This window comes from Orycteropus afer, unplaced genomic scaffold (assembly GCF_000298275.1).
Source record: "Orycteropus afer afer isolate SDZICR_OR568_19922 unplaced genomic scaffold, OryAfe1.0 scaffold00139, whole genome shotgun sequence".
Classification (NCBI taxonomy): Eukaryota; Metazoa; Chordata; class Mammalia; order Tubulidentata; family Orycteropodidae; genus Orycteropus; species Orycteropus afer.
In genome coordinates this window covers 6,995,874-7,008,849 of record NW_006921726.1, presented here as the reverse complement: position 1 = coordinate 7,008,849, position 12,976 = coordinate 6,995,874, and positions in this window count along the sequence as shown.

Genomic DNA, 12,976 nt, shown 5'->3' with positions numbered 1-12,976 from the left:
GATGGACACTGGGAAGAGATAACTATGCGGAGGAAGTGGGAGGGGAGCGGTTGCATTGTGGTAAACTGTGGTCAATGTCATGAGACAAAGTGTATGTGAATTGCTGTATGGAAAGTGAATTTGCTCTGTAAATCTTCACCCAAATCACAATATAAATAAATAAATATAATTTCAAAAAAGACCCTAATTGAGACAATCTCTGGTTGGTCCCTCTAACGCAGAGAGCCAGCCCATTTGCTTTGATTCTTGCATCTCTTAAATAAACTCTACTTTTCTGTTTCTCTGATCTGATTTCTCTCAGCCTCAGCAACCCAACTTTACATTAAACTGTAAGAGAATAAAGTCCCTTTTGTTAAAGCCATCCACTTGTCATATTTCTGTTAAAACAGCACTAGAGAACTAAGATACTAACAAAATGGTCAACAATTTAAACTTGCCAGCTGGCTCCATGGAGAAAAATGAGGCAGCCCACAACTGTGAAGATTTACAGCCTTGGAAACCCTATGGGGCAGTTCTATTCTATCCTAAAATGTTTCTATGAGTCAGAATTGACTTGATGGCCATGGTTATGAGACGTGCCTGCTGTATGGTAGACATCCATTCCATATTTGTTAAGAAATAAATAGTTAACAGTGAGGATGAGGGACATACTCTTTGTAGGCTGGTGCAGCAAACTAGCCTAGTGACAAGACTAAAATTTTGATAAGTATAAAAGATCCCAGAACTGCTTCTAACTCTAGATTTACAAGCTGTGAAATTAAAACAAACAAAAACCCAGTTGCCATCAAGATGACTCTGTCTCATGGTGATCCATGTTTGTCAGACTAGAGCTCTATTTCTTACGGTTTTCAGTGGATGATTCTTCAGAAATAGATGGAAGTAGATGGTTTCATTTCTCTGACCTTCCTTCCCAGGAAGCTAAGACTCTTTGTTAAGGAACTGTAGCTGGGTGTGCAAGTAGGCAGGGTTGCTTCACCTTATGAAACTAGTGCCTCCATTAGGGGTTCAGAGAGGTAATCAAATGAGAGAAATTCCTGTTGGCAAACAAAAAGCAAATCAAGACCTAAGTGACAATACTTGTACATACTTGCAGGTTTAAGGACAAAGCATAGAGAATCACTAGCTCACCAGTGGTAGAGCCCATCAGCAAGAAGGGAGCTCTTTTGGACACAGAACTGGCAAACATTTCACAAACTCTGAAGCTCTGGTGGAACTCACTGCACATCAGTACACTTATATCTGTAGTCTGTGTTTATTCTCTGCCCCCTGCACTCTTGCCTGCTGAACTACAAGACTTAACATTATCTCATCTTACTTGTAGTAAAAGCCAAAGCCCTCACTCCACACTCATGTATGAATGGACTTTGCTAATTTCTCTGGTCACACTTCTGCTTCACCTGCCTCTGTTGGCTGGACCTCCAGTTTTTCTTCTCTCATTTGGTTCTGCCCTGGTATCCCTGGTATCCTGACATCAATTGTTTTCTGAAAAGTTCTTCATTTGTTTTCAATCAGATGACTAAATTTGGGGTAAAAAAATCATTTCTAATTGTAGGCTAATCTATTGGTAATTGTTATTTGCCATCAAGTCAGCTCCAATTCATTACAACTCCTAGTACAAAAGAATGAAACAATTCCTGGGCTTGTGCCATCTTCAGGATCATTAGTATGTATGAGCCCATTGTTGTGGCTATTGGGTCAATCCATCTCATTGAGGGTTTCCCTTGCTTTGGCTAACCCTCCACTTCACCAATCATGATGTCTATTTCTAGTGATTGCTCTTTCCTGATGGCACGTTCAAAGTAAGTGAGTTGATATCTCACCATCCTTGTTTAAAGGAACATTCAGTTAGTTGGTGATCAATCTATATAAAATTGTAGGCATATATTTTAACATTACCTTTTCAAATCTTATTTCACTAGCAAATGCAAATTATTTCCATTGCTTCTCCTCTCCACATACAACCCCAGAAACTTTCTTTTAACATTTCCAATCATGCTTTATTTAAAATTATTTCTTACAATATCTATAGTCAGTTTGTTGGACTACTACTACATGAAGTGTATAACTCACTAAAGCATTGCTTTTTAAAATCAGTAATTTAGATTTCATACATATATTATAAAATTAACAATTAAAGAAAATTAAAAAAAAATCTAAATCATGTGAGGAGATAATCCTACTTTATAAATAAAATTTTAAAAAATAATAATAATAAAAAAAAAACTGCCGTCGAGCCAAACCCGACTCACAGCAACCCCTTCTTGGGTTTCCCAGATGATATCACTATGAAAGTAGATTGCCCAACCTTCCTTCTGAGGAGTGGCCAGCAGGTTTGAACTGCCAGCCTTCTGGTTAGCAGTCAAATGCCTTAGGCACTACACCACCAAAGCTTCACGTACTAAATGCTTAAGAAATATTTGTTAAATTAAGGAAATGAAAGCATCGGATGGTTATCCACACAACCACTAAATTGTTTTGTGATTTGAGATTTAGGAGCTCTGGTGGCATAGTGCCTAAGGCATTTGACTGCTAACTAGAAAGCTGGTGGTTCAAACCCACTAGCCACTCCTCAGAAGGAAGACTGGGAAATCTACTTTTGTAGAGATACTGCCTTGAAAACTCAAGGAGGGTTTGCTACAAGTCTGAACCTACTCGACAGCAGTGAGACTTGCTGTTGTTGTTTTTGCACTGTTTTTAGCCTCCTTTGTAACAAAATACCAAAAAATGAGTGGTTTTAAAGAACAAGAATTTATTATCCCACAGTTTCAGAGTTAGAAATCCAAATCAGGGCATCGGCTTCAGGGAAAAGTCCTTCCTTGACAATATCCCCAGGTGTTTCTTGGCATTCTTTGGTTTGCAGATGGTTCCTCACATGGTGTCTTCTACTTGTGTGCACATCTCTCTATGTCTATACCCATTAACTCACTGCCATTTAGTTTATTATGATTTGGCACAATCCTATAGGACACAGTAGAACTTCCCTCTATGGTTCCCAAGGCTGTGAATCTTTATGAAAGTAGATTGCCACATCTTTCCCCATGGAGTGGCTGGTGGGTTCGAATCTTCAACCTTTCAGTTATCAGCCAAGCACTTAACCACTGTGCCACCAGAGCTCCTTTCCACATCCATATTCCCCCTTGTAAGACCCCACACAGAAGTGATTAGGTTTAGGACCCACCTTCCTCTAGTATAAAGGAACTCTGGTGGTGTAATGGTTATGGTATTTGGCTGCTAACCAACAGGTCATTAGAAACCATCAGTTGCTCCATGGAAGAAAGATGGGCAGTCTGCTTCCATAAATATTTATAGCTTTGGAAATCCAAGGGGGGTCAGTGTCACTATGAGTTGGAATTGACTTGATGGCAGTGAGCTTTCTCTTGCAGTACACCATCATTAACATAACAAAAGAAAAACTCTATTCCCAAACAGGGTTGCATTCACAGAAACAGGCCTTAATATTTCGACATATCTTTTTGGGAGACACAATTCAATGCATAACAATTTGTTAAATTTTAAACATCATTTAAACCTCACAAAATGTCATAAAAATCATGTGTCATAAATAATCAGAAAAAGCTTTGAAAGCATTATATTGCTAATATAATTGGTGTTATTTTTGCAGAAGCATGGAGATCAGTTCTTTTATCCAAAGACTAGCCTCAACAATTTCAATTCTCTTTTCCTCACTGTATCTGACTCACTTTTGCATGTGTAAACCAGCCACAGTGACAAAGCTAGGGTAAGATTGTTGTAGGAATACCAAGTGAGCTGGAGCTCAAAGAGAAATAGCTGTTTAGGACAAAGATATTCAATATGTTTGTCAAACCCTCATTCCTTCTGATGTCAAGACTCCCATTTCTACTACCTCCTTAAGAGCACAGTTTACTCATCAGGATCAATGCAAGAAATAAGTGTCAATTTTTAAAAGACTAATGGCTTTCCATATCTTTACTTCCAGTGAATAGCAGACTGGAAATCCATCAAACTGAGATCTCTGCTTTCATATTGGGCAGCACACACCATCAGGTTTCCTGTTATGGGTAAATGGTGATGGAATAATGAAAATCTTCTCTAGGTCATGTTCAGTCACTTAAGCATGCACACACAATTAGTTCCTGGATGATACACTTCTCACTTGTTTTTAATATATAAAAATGGCTTTTTATACATAATCAGATTCCATTTTCAATTGTCAGTGGTGGATAATTTATAAATCCACATGAAATATGACTATGGACTCCTAATGGTACAGTTAAGCACTTGGCTGCTAACCCAAAGGTTAGAATTTCCAACCCACCCAGTGGCTCTGCAAGAGGAAAACTTAGTGATTTGCTTCAGGGGGCACTTCTACTTTGTCACATGGGGTCGCTGTCAGTCAAAATTGACTTGACAGAACCTAACAATTTGAGTACAGTTTTTTAAAAATAGATAAATAAAAAATGGGAAAGGAAGAACGATTATTGGAAGGCTAGCTGGGACGGGAGGCCCCAAAGAAAATGAGGGTGATCCTTTAGAGAGAAAAAAGTTTTATTTTATGATGAAAATCAGGAAGAGAAATCTCTTTTCCTTGCTGTATCAGTTATCTATTAACACATAACAAACCACCTCAAAATCCAATACCTTAAAATAGTAAACACTTGTTATTGCTCACTAGTCTGCCAGGTCTTTCTTAGTGATGTGTCCAAAGTAAATGAACCAAAATCTTGCCATCTTTGCTTCTAAGGGACATTCTGGTTTCATTCCTTCAAAGACCATTAAAGACAGGAGCTCTGGTGGTGTAGTGGATAAGGGATTTGACTGTTAACTGAAAGGTCAGTGGTCCAAACACTCTAGCTACTCCATGGAAGGAAGACTGGGTGATCTACTTCCATTGAAGACTTAAAATGGGGGTCAGCAATAAGTTTGGTTTGGAAGACCATTATATATTTGCCAGAGCCACAGTCTGAATGCTTCAATTCTTTTCATCCATTTCAATTATCCAACTTTTGCATGCATAGGAGAGAGTTGAAAAGACTATGGCTTGGGTCAAGATATACTTAATCTTATATTGTGAAAAAAGTGACATTTTTCCTTTTTAAAACTTTAAAGAAGTCTTTTGCAACAGACTTGCTCAATATAATACATCACTTGATTTCTTGACTATTACTTCCATGGATGTTGATTGTTGATCCAAGTAGAATGAGATCATTGACAACTTCAATTATATGGTCAGGAAAGACACATGTCAGCAGGAAAGACCAAGTGCTAGAAAAGAACATAATGTCTGATAAATCAGCATAGCAACACAATGAGGGTCAAAAAAAAAAAGAAAAAAAAAACAGTGAGATGGATTCACACATGAACCACAACAATGAACTCAAACATACCAGTGATCCCAAAAAATGACAAAGGATCAAGCAATGCTTCATCCTGTTATACATAAAGTTGTCATGAGTCAGAGGTAGCTCAAGACAAATAACAACAATAATCTACCAGATAGCAAAGTGGATATGCTGATTTGTACCGGGCTCAGTGGCTTTCAGTTAGGCCCACTCCTGCTATCATTTATGTCTAGGTTTAGCATGGTGTCACTCAAATGTCTGAGATTAGTTGCCTGTCCTGGGGCAATAGGTTGACTAGTCCATGTGTCTCCTATTATACAGAAGGCTGGCCCAGGCTTGCACATACAATGCTGCAGATTCCCAAATATGTGGAAGTGCACAGGGAGACCTGGGCTTGAACATGGCACAGGCTCACTTCTGCTGCATTCCATTGGCCAAAGTGAGTTGTAAGGCCAGGCTGAATTCAAGGAGTGAGGAAATAGATCCCACCTCTTCATGGGAGAAATTGTGAGGTCACATTATGTAAGACATGAACTCAGGGAAGAGTGAAGGATAGTTCTTATATTTGCAAAAAACAGCTATATTAGCCTTCATAATATTGCAAAGGTTGGAAATGGTTTTGGTAAAGCCCATGAAGTTGGAGGTGTGGGTTCTTGTGTAACCCTTATATTCCCAGAAAGCAAATGAAATAAATTATGACTGGAGCCCCAAGATAATAAACAAAATACTAAGAAATCTATCATCTATAATCTAACACTTCAAGATCTATCCTAAAGTACAATGTCAGTGATATGATAATATCTATATGCCTACAAGGAAGACAGTTACTATCACTGTTATTCAAATTTATGCACCAACTAGTAAAGCCAAAGATGAATAAATTGAAGATTTTTACCAGCCTCTGCAATCTGAAATTGACCAAATATGCAATCAAGATGTACTGATAATTACTGGTGATTAGAATGTGAAAATTGGAAACAAACAAGAATCATCGGTAGCTGGAAAATATGGCCTCAGTGATGGAAATGATGCCAGAGACTGCATGATAGAATTTTGCAAGACCAACGACTTATTCATTGGAAATACCATTTTTCAACAATATAAACAATGGCTTTACACATGGACTTCAACAGATGGAATACACAGGAATCAAATCGACTACATCTGTGGAAAGAGGCAGTGGAGAAGCTCAATATCATCAGTCAAAACAAGGCTAGGACCTGACTGTGAAACAGACCATTCATTGCTCATAAGCAAGGTGAAATTGAAGCTGAAGAAAATTAAAAGAAGTCCATGAAAGCCAAAATACAAGCTTGATTATATCCCATCTGAATTTAGAGATCATCTGGAGAATAGATGGGATGCATTGCACACCAATGACTGAAGGCCAGATGAGTTGTGGGATGACATCATACATAAAGAAAACAAAAGATAATTTAAAAGACAGGAATGGAAGAAAAGACGAGAACAGATGTCAGAAGACACTCTGAAACTTGCTCTTGAATGGAGAATGGCTAAAGTGAATGGAAGAAATGATGGAATGAAAGAGCTGAACAGAATATTTGAAAAGGCAGCCCAAGAAGACAAATTATTATAATGAAATGTACAAAGACCTAGAATTAGGACACAAAAAGGGAAGAATACACTCAACATTTCTCAAGCTGAAAGAACTGAAAAAAAATTCAAGCCTCAAGTTGCAATATTGAAGGATTCTATGGGCAAAATATCAAATGATACAGGAAGCATCAAAGGAAGATGGAAGGAATATACAGAGTCACTATACCAAAAAATAATTGATCAACATTCAACCATTTAAGAGGTAGAATATGATCAAGAACTGATAGTATTGAAGGACGAAATCCAAGATCCAGTGAAACAATTGGTGAAAGCAAAGCTCCAGAATTCACGGAATACCGATCGAGATTTTTCAACAAATGGATGATGGGCTGAAGGCACTTATTTGTTTATGCTATGAAGATTTGAAAGACCTGGCCAACTGACTTGAAGAGATCCATATTTGTGCCCATTCCAAACAAAGGTGATCCAATAGAATGTGGAAATTATCAAATAATATCACATGCAAGTAAAATGTTGCTGCAAGTAATTCAAAAACAATTGCAGAAGTATATTGACAAAGAACTTCCAGATATTCAATCTGGATTCAGAAGACGACACAGAAAGAGGAAGATCATTGCTGATGTTGGATGGATCTTGGCTGAAAGCAAAGAATACAAGAAAGATATTTACTTGTGTTTTACTGATTATGCAAAGTCCTTCAACTGTGTGGATCAAAACAAATCATGGATAAAATTGTGAAGAATGGGAATTCCAGAACACTTCATTGTGCTTATGAGGAACATACCTAGAACAAGAGGCTATTGTTTGAACAGAACAAGGGGATATTGGATGGCTTAAAATCAGAAAGGGTGTGTGTTGGGGTTGTATCCTTTCACCATCTTATGAAATCTGTATGTTAAAGTAAATAGTCCAAGAGGTTGGACTATATGAAAAATGAGGCACCAGGTTTGGAGAAAGACTCATTAACAGCTTGTGATATGCAGATGACACAACTTTGTTTACTGAAAGTGAAGATGACTTGAAGCAGTTATCGATGAAGATCAAAGACAAGAGTCTTCAGTATGAAATACACCTCAACATAAAGAAAACAAAAACCCTCACAGCTGGACCAATAAGCAACATCAAAATAAATGGAGAAAAGATTGAGGTTGTCAGGGATTTTATTTTACTTCGATCCACAATTAACACCTATGGAAGCAGCAGTCAAGAAATCAAATGTATTCCACTGGGCAAATCCACTGCAGATGTTGTTATGTGCCATCGAGTCGGACGCAATTCATAGTGACCCCTCGTTGGGTTTCCGAGGCAGTATCACTACAGAAGTAGATTGCCCAACTTTCCTTCCGACGAGTGGCTGGTGGATTTGAGCCACCAGCCTTCTGGCTAGCAGACAAATGCCTTAGGTACAAACATTGTATTCCACTGGGAAAATCCACTGCAGAGGACCTCCTTAAATTGTTAAAGAGCAAAGATGTCACTTTGAAGACTAAGGTGTGCCTGACCCAAGCCCTGGAATTTTCAATAGCCTCAGGGGCATGGGAAAGCTGGACACTGAATAAAGAAGACTGAAGAAAAGTTGATGCCTTTGAATTGTAGTGTTGGTGAAGAACACTGAAAATGTCATGGACTGCCAGAAGAATGAACAAATCTGTCCTGGAAGAAGTGCAGCCAGGATGCTCCTTAGAAGCAAGAATGGCCAGACTTCATCTCATGTATTTTGGTCATGTTGTCAGAAGGTCCCAGTCCTTGGAGAAGGATAGAGGTGAAGTAGAGGGTCAGCAAAAAAGAGGAAGACTCTCAACAAGGTAGATTGACACAGTAGCTGCAATGATGGACTCAAGTATAGCAAGGAGTATGAGGATGGTGCAAGACCAAGCAATGTTTCATTCTGTTGTGCATAGGGTCTCTATGAGGCAGAGCCAAATCAATGGCACCTAACAGCAACAACAGAAAGAAATCTATCTGGTAAGACCTCTCGTTGATCATCCTAAGCAAGGAAAGTCATTTATGAGGCTATAAACACAATGAATGGGGTGAGAGAATAAAGGGTTACCAACTACAGAGAGACTGTGATGAATATAATGAAAATGTGTTCTCTATTGTTACTTAAATTTATCCATATAGTTCTTTGCCTATTGTGGATTTTTCTTTCTTTGTGATTTGGGTGAAAGTTTATAGAGCTAATTCATCTTCCATTCAACAGTTCTTATACATCTTGTTTCTTGACATTGATTGTAATCCCCACAATGTAACAGCTCTCTTCTCACTTCCTCCCCATGTTTACCTTTTCCCTGTGTCCTTCTTTCCCATGCACTCTTGCCCTCTGAGCTTTCCCCCTGTGCAATTGCTACCCTTCTGATCTCCCATGGTTATTTGTTCTAAAGACTGTACCTACCTGGTATAATTATTCACCTGGTATAATAGAAAGAATTATTCTTTCTATTATTTGGCTGGAAGTTAAACCACTTGAGTAAGGTCAAGGATGACTAGGGCCATATAGTGTTGGGGGTTTCACAAGTCTCTATCAGGCCAGTAAGACTGGTCTTTTTTATGATTTTGAATTTTGTTCCACATCCTTCTCCCACATTATCCATGATCTCTAATATGGATCCCTTTCCAAGTGTTTGGCAGTGAGAGAGTTACCACCTAGTTCTTCTGGTCTCAGAGTCACATAGACTGAGGAACTTATGGTCCATTAGTTCCATAATTATTAGAAAAATAATTAGACTAATTATTTCCATGTGTCTTTGATTTTCCTTTACTCTTCTTTGCTCTGAATGAGGAGAGACCAAATGTTGCATCTTTGATTGCTGTTCACAAAGGTTTTAAGACCCCAGTCACTACTCACAAAACTGGGATGTAGAGCAATGTTTTCATGTAGTAAGTTATTCCAATTGACCTTGATGTCCCCTGCAACCATGGTCATGAGACCACAGGCCCAGAGATTCACTCCCTCAAGGTGGTTAGCTGTGGCTTAGAAGTTATCATAACTTTGGCCCCTGTTAAAACAAAAAAACAAACTCATTGCCATCAAGTCAGATCCTACTCATAGCAATCCCTCCTTGGGTTTCTGGGGCGTCCAAGGTGGTATCACTACAGAAGTAGATTGCCCAACCTTCCTTTTGAGGAGTGGCTGGTGGGTTTGAACTGCCAGCCTTCTGGCTAGCAACTAAATGCCTTAGCTCTATAATATATATGGACATTCCTATAGCACATACAAATATGTATATAGAAATATCATCTGCTAAACCTCTACATGGTCATGTCCATTTTGGTTTTAACATTAATGTATGGAGAATGATATTATCCCAGAATAAACTGAGATTATTTACAAATATTTTATTCCTTCAAGTCTTTTTCAATTGTCACTATCTCAGAGACTTATCTTCACGTTCCTGAACTCCCTTCCACCATATCCAGAGATTTCCAATCCCCTTACACTACTCTACTTTTTCTTTTTTCCATATCAATTATCATCTTCTAACATTCCATATGTAGTCTTTGGGTGGTGAAAACAGTTAACATGATCAGCTGCTAACCAAAAGGTTGGAGGTTCAAGTCCACCTAAAGTTACCTTGGAAGAAAAGTCTGGTGATGTACTTCCAAAAAATAAGTCATTGAAAACCCCATGGAGCATGGTCCTACTCTGGTCACCCTGAGTTGGAATTGACTCAACAGCAACTGGAGAAGAAGGATACTATTTAAAGGATACAAGAGAAAAGCAAAATGAAAGAGATAAAAGGTGAAATTTAAATAAATAAATAATCAGTTATAGAAGAAATATTGATCTGAAGCCTGGAGGCAGGGACTAAAAACTCATTGCCTACAGGAATGAGTCAGGGAGCCTAACTAAATAGGGCAGGCAGGAGGCTGGTAGAGTGTAGGAAAATCAGCTATTCTGCTTGACTATCTTTAACACATTTTATAAAGATTGTTGTTGTTGTTATGTGACATCAGGTCAGAACCGAGTCATAGCGACGCCTCCTTGGGTTTCCGAGGCAGTATCACTATGGAAGTAGATTGCCCAACCTTCCTTCTGAGCAGTGGCTGGTGGGTATAGGAAAATATTGCTCTACTAGAAAAAGAAAAAAGTTCAAGGGCAATGACAATGGCAAGTGACTCAGCCTCAAGATTAGAGTAGCTAAGGAGAAATGGGAAAACCTTTGAACGATTACATTAAAACAATGCAGTTAAAATGTCATTTACAATTATTTCAACACTACAAGTTTTTCTAACAAAAATGGTAAACACTTATACTATCTCTGGCGTTTATGCCAATGGAAAAAGGGTTTGCTTTCCAGTGAACTTGACGGGTGGGCTCTATGGAAAACTGTTCTTTTTAGCTACCCTGTAGTTGTCCCCCAACTCATGGCAGTCCCATGCACAAAAGAACAAAATTCTGATTTTCCGAAGTAAATAATCACATCTTTCTTCCTAGTCTATCTTAGTTTGGAAGTTATAATGAAACTGTTGAGTGTCATAGCAACTTGAAAGCCTCCACTGAAACGTAAGTGGTACCTACACATGAGTTACACTGACTGGGAATTGAACCAAGGTGTTCTTGCATAAAATGTAGAAATTCTATCCCTGAACCACCATCGGCCCCTGTGCAAGACAATAGAGACTGAAAAAGTGATCCTTAATATGTTTTCTCTGTAAATTCTTCTCCTGGCTGGGCCTTCATTCCTACAGGCACCTATACAAAATCTTCTTTTTCCACAACTGCAAGTCAGCTAATCATGGCCAAAGGCATTAGCTGATAATGGCTTAAAGCCTTACATTTCCAAGAGATACTTAAATTTTAAATTAAGACTCAAAGATGGTATTCCCATCTTCTTTCTTCACCATCATCCTCCCAAGAACCAGAACATTATGAAATGACAAAGCATGCAATAGATTGAAGGCCCTCAATAGATCATAGTTGACATGACACATTCTTAGATTCCAAGTTGCATCAATTAATTAATTCAATAATAAAGGTTTGTTCTAGTACTGCAGGGTGTCTGAAATCACTATCCCTATTCTTATGACATCCAAGCATTCTTAAGGAAATAAGTCTAATCAATGGGAGAAAACGTAAAATTTGTAGAGAAAGGGAAAGATATTTTTATTAGGACTATTTGATCCGTTTACTGGAAAGATTCTATTTTAATGTTGGCTACTCACACAGATGAGGTTGATTATGAAGAGAGAAATTGTTTGGTTCATTAGACTTTAATTATAGAGATGAATTATTATGGATGAAAAGAGGGAACCACAAAATTATGGAGATGGAATTCCAGTTCAATAAACAACTTCAAATATCTTTACTGAAGACATAAGCTAGTCATGTTCTTTTTTCTCAATTTAATTTGATGTCTGTTGACAGATGATGTTACAATGTTCCCAGAAAAATCTTACTATCTATAGTGTGTTAGTAGATATCATTTAAATTATACTTTTTTCTCTAATTATATTTTCTGATATGGTGGTGTGGAGACTGATAGGTTTTACTTCCACTTCAATTTGTTTTAAATAATAAGGACAAAATGCTAAATTCCTGTTTTGCCACTATCCATGAAAGCAAATGGCTTTTCTAATAGCACAAAGGCCTTTAATGACTCCATGGCACATAACAACAACAGTGTATTCAAAGTTAAGTTGAAAACCCCAAGCCTAAATTTAACATAATCAGATCCAACCAAAACACATAATATTACTATTTCATTACAAAGGTAAAAACCTTCTGCTAGAACAAAATTGTCTATTCAACATCTCTCAGGTAAGCCTTGTATATTCCTGCTACTCCAGCTTTTAGGCACATCTCCCTCATTCTGTATTTTCCCTTTTAAACTCTGCTTGTCAATGTTCAAGCCTCAGTTACCAGTATACTTCCTTTGTCTTCTTCCCTGAGATAGTTGATTCTGCTCTCTGATTTTGAAAAACATTCATTGTCTATAACATTTTTCATATACACTCTTCCATTGTTGTTGTTGTTGTTATGTGCCATCGAGTGGGACCCGACTCATAGCGACCCCTCCTTGGGTTTCCGAGGCAGTATCACTACGGAAGTAGGATTGCCCAACCTTCCTTCCGAG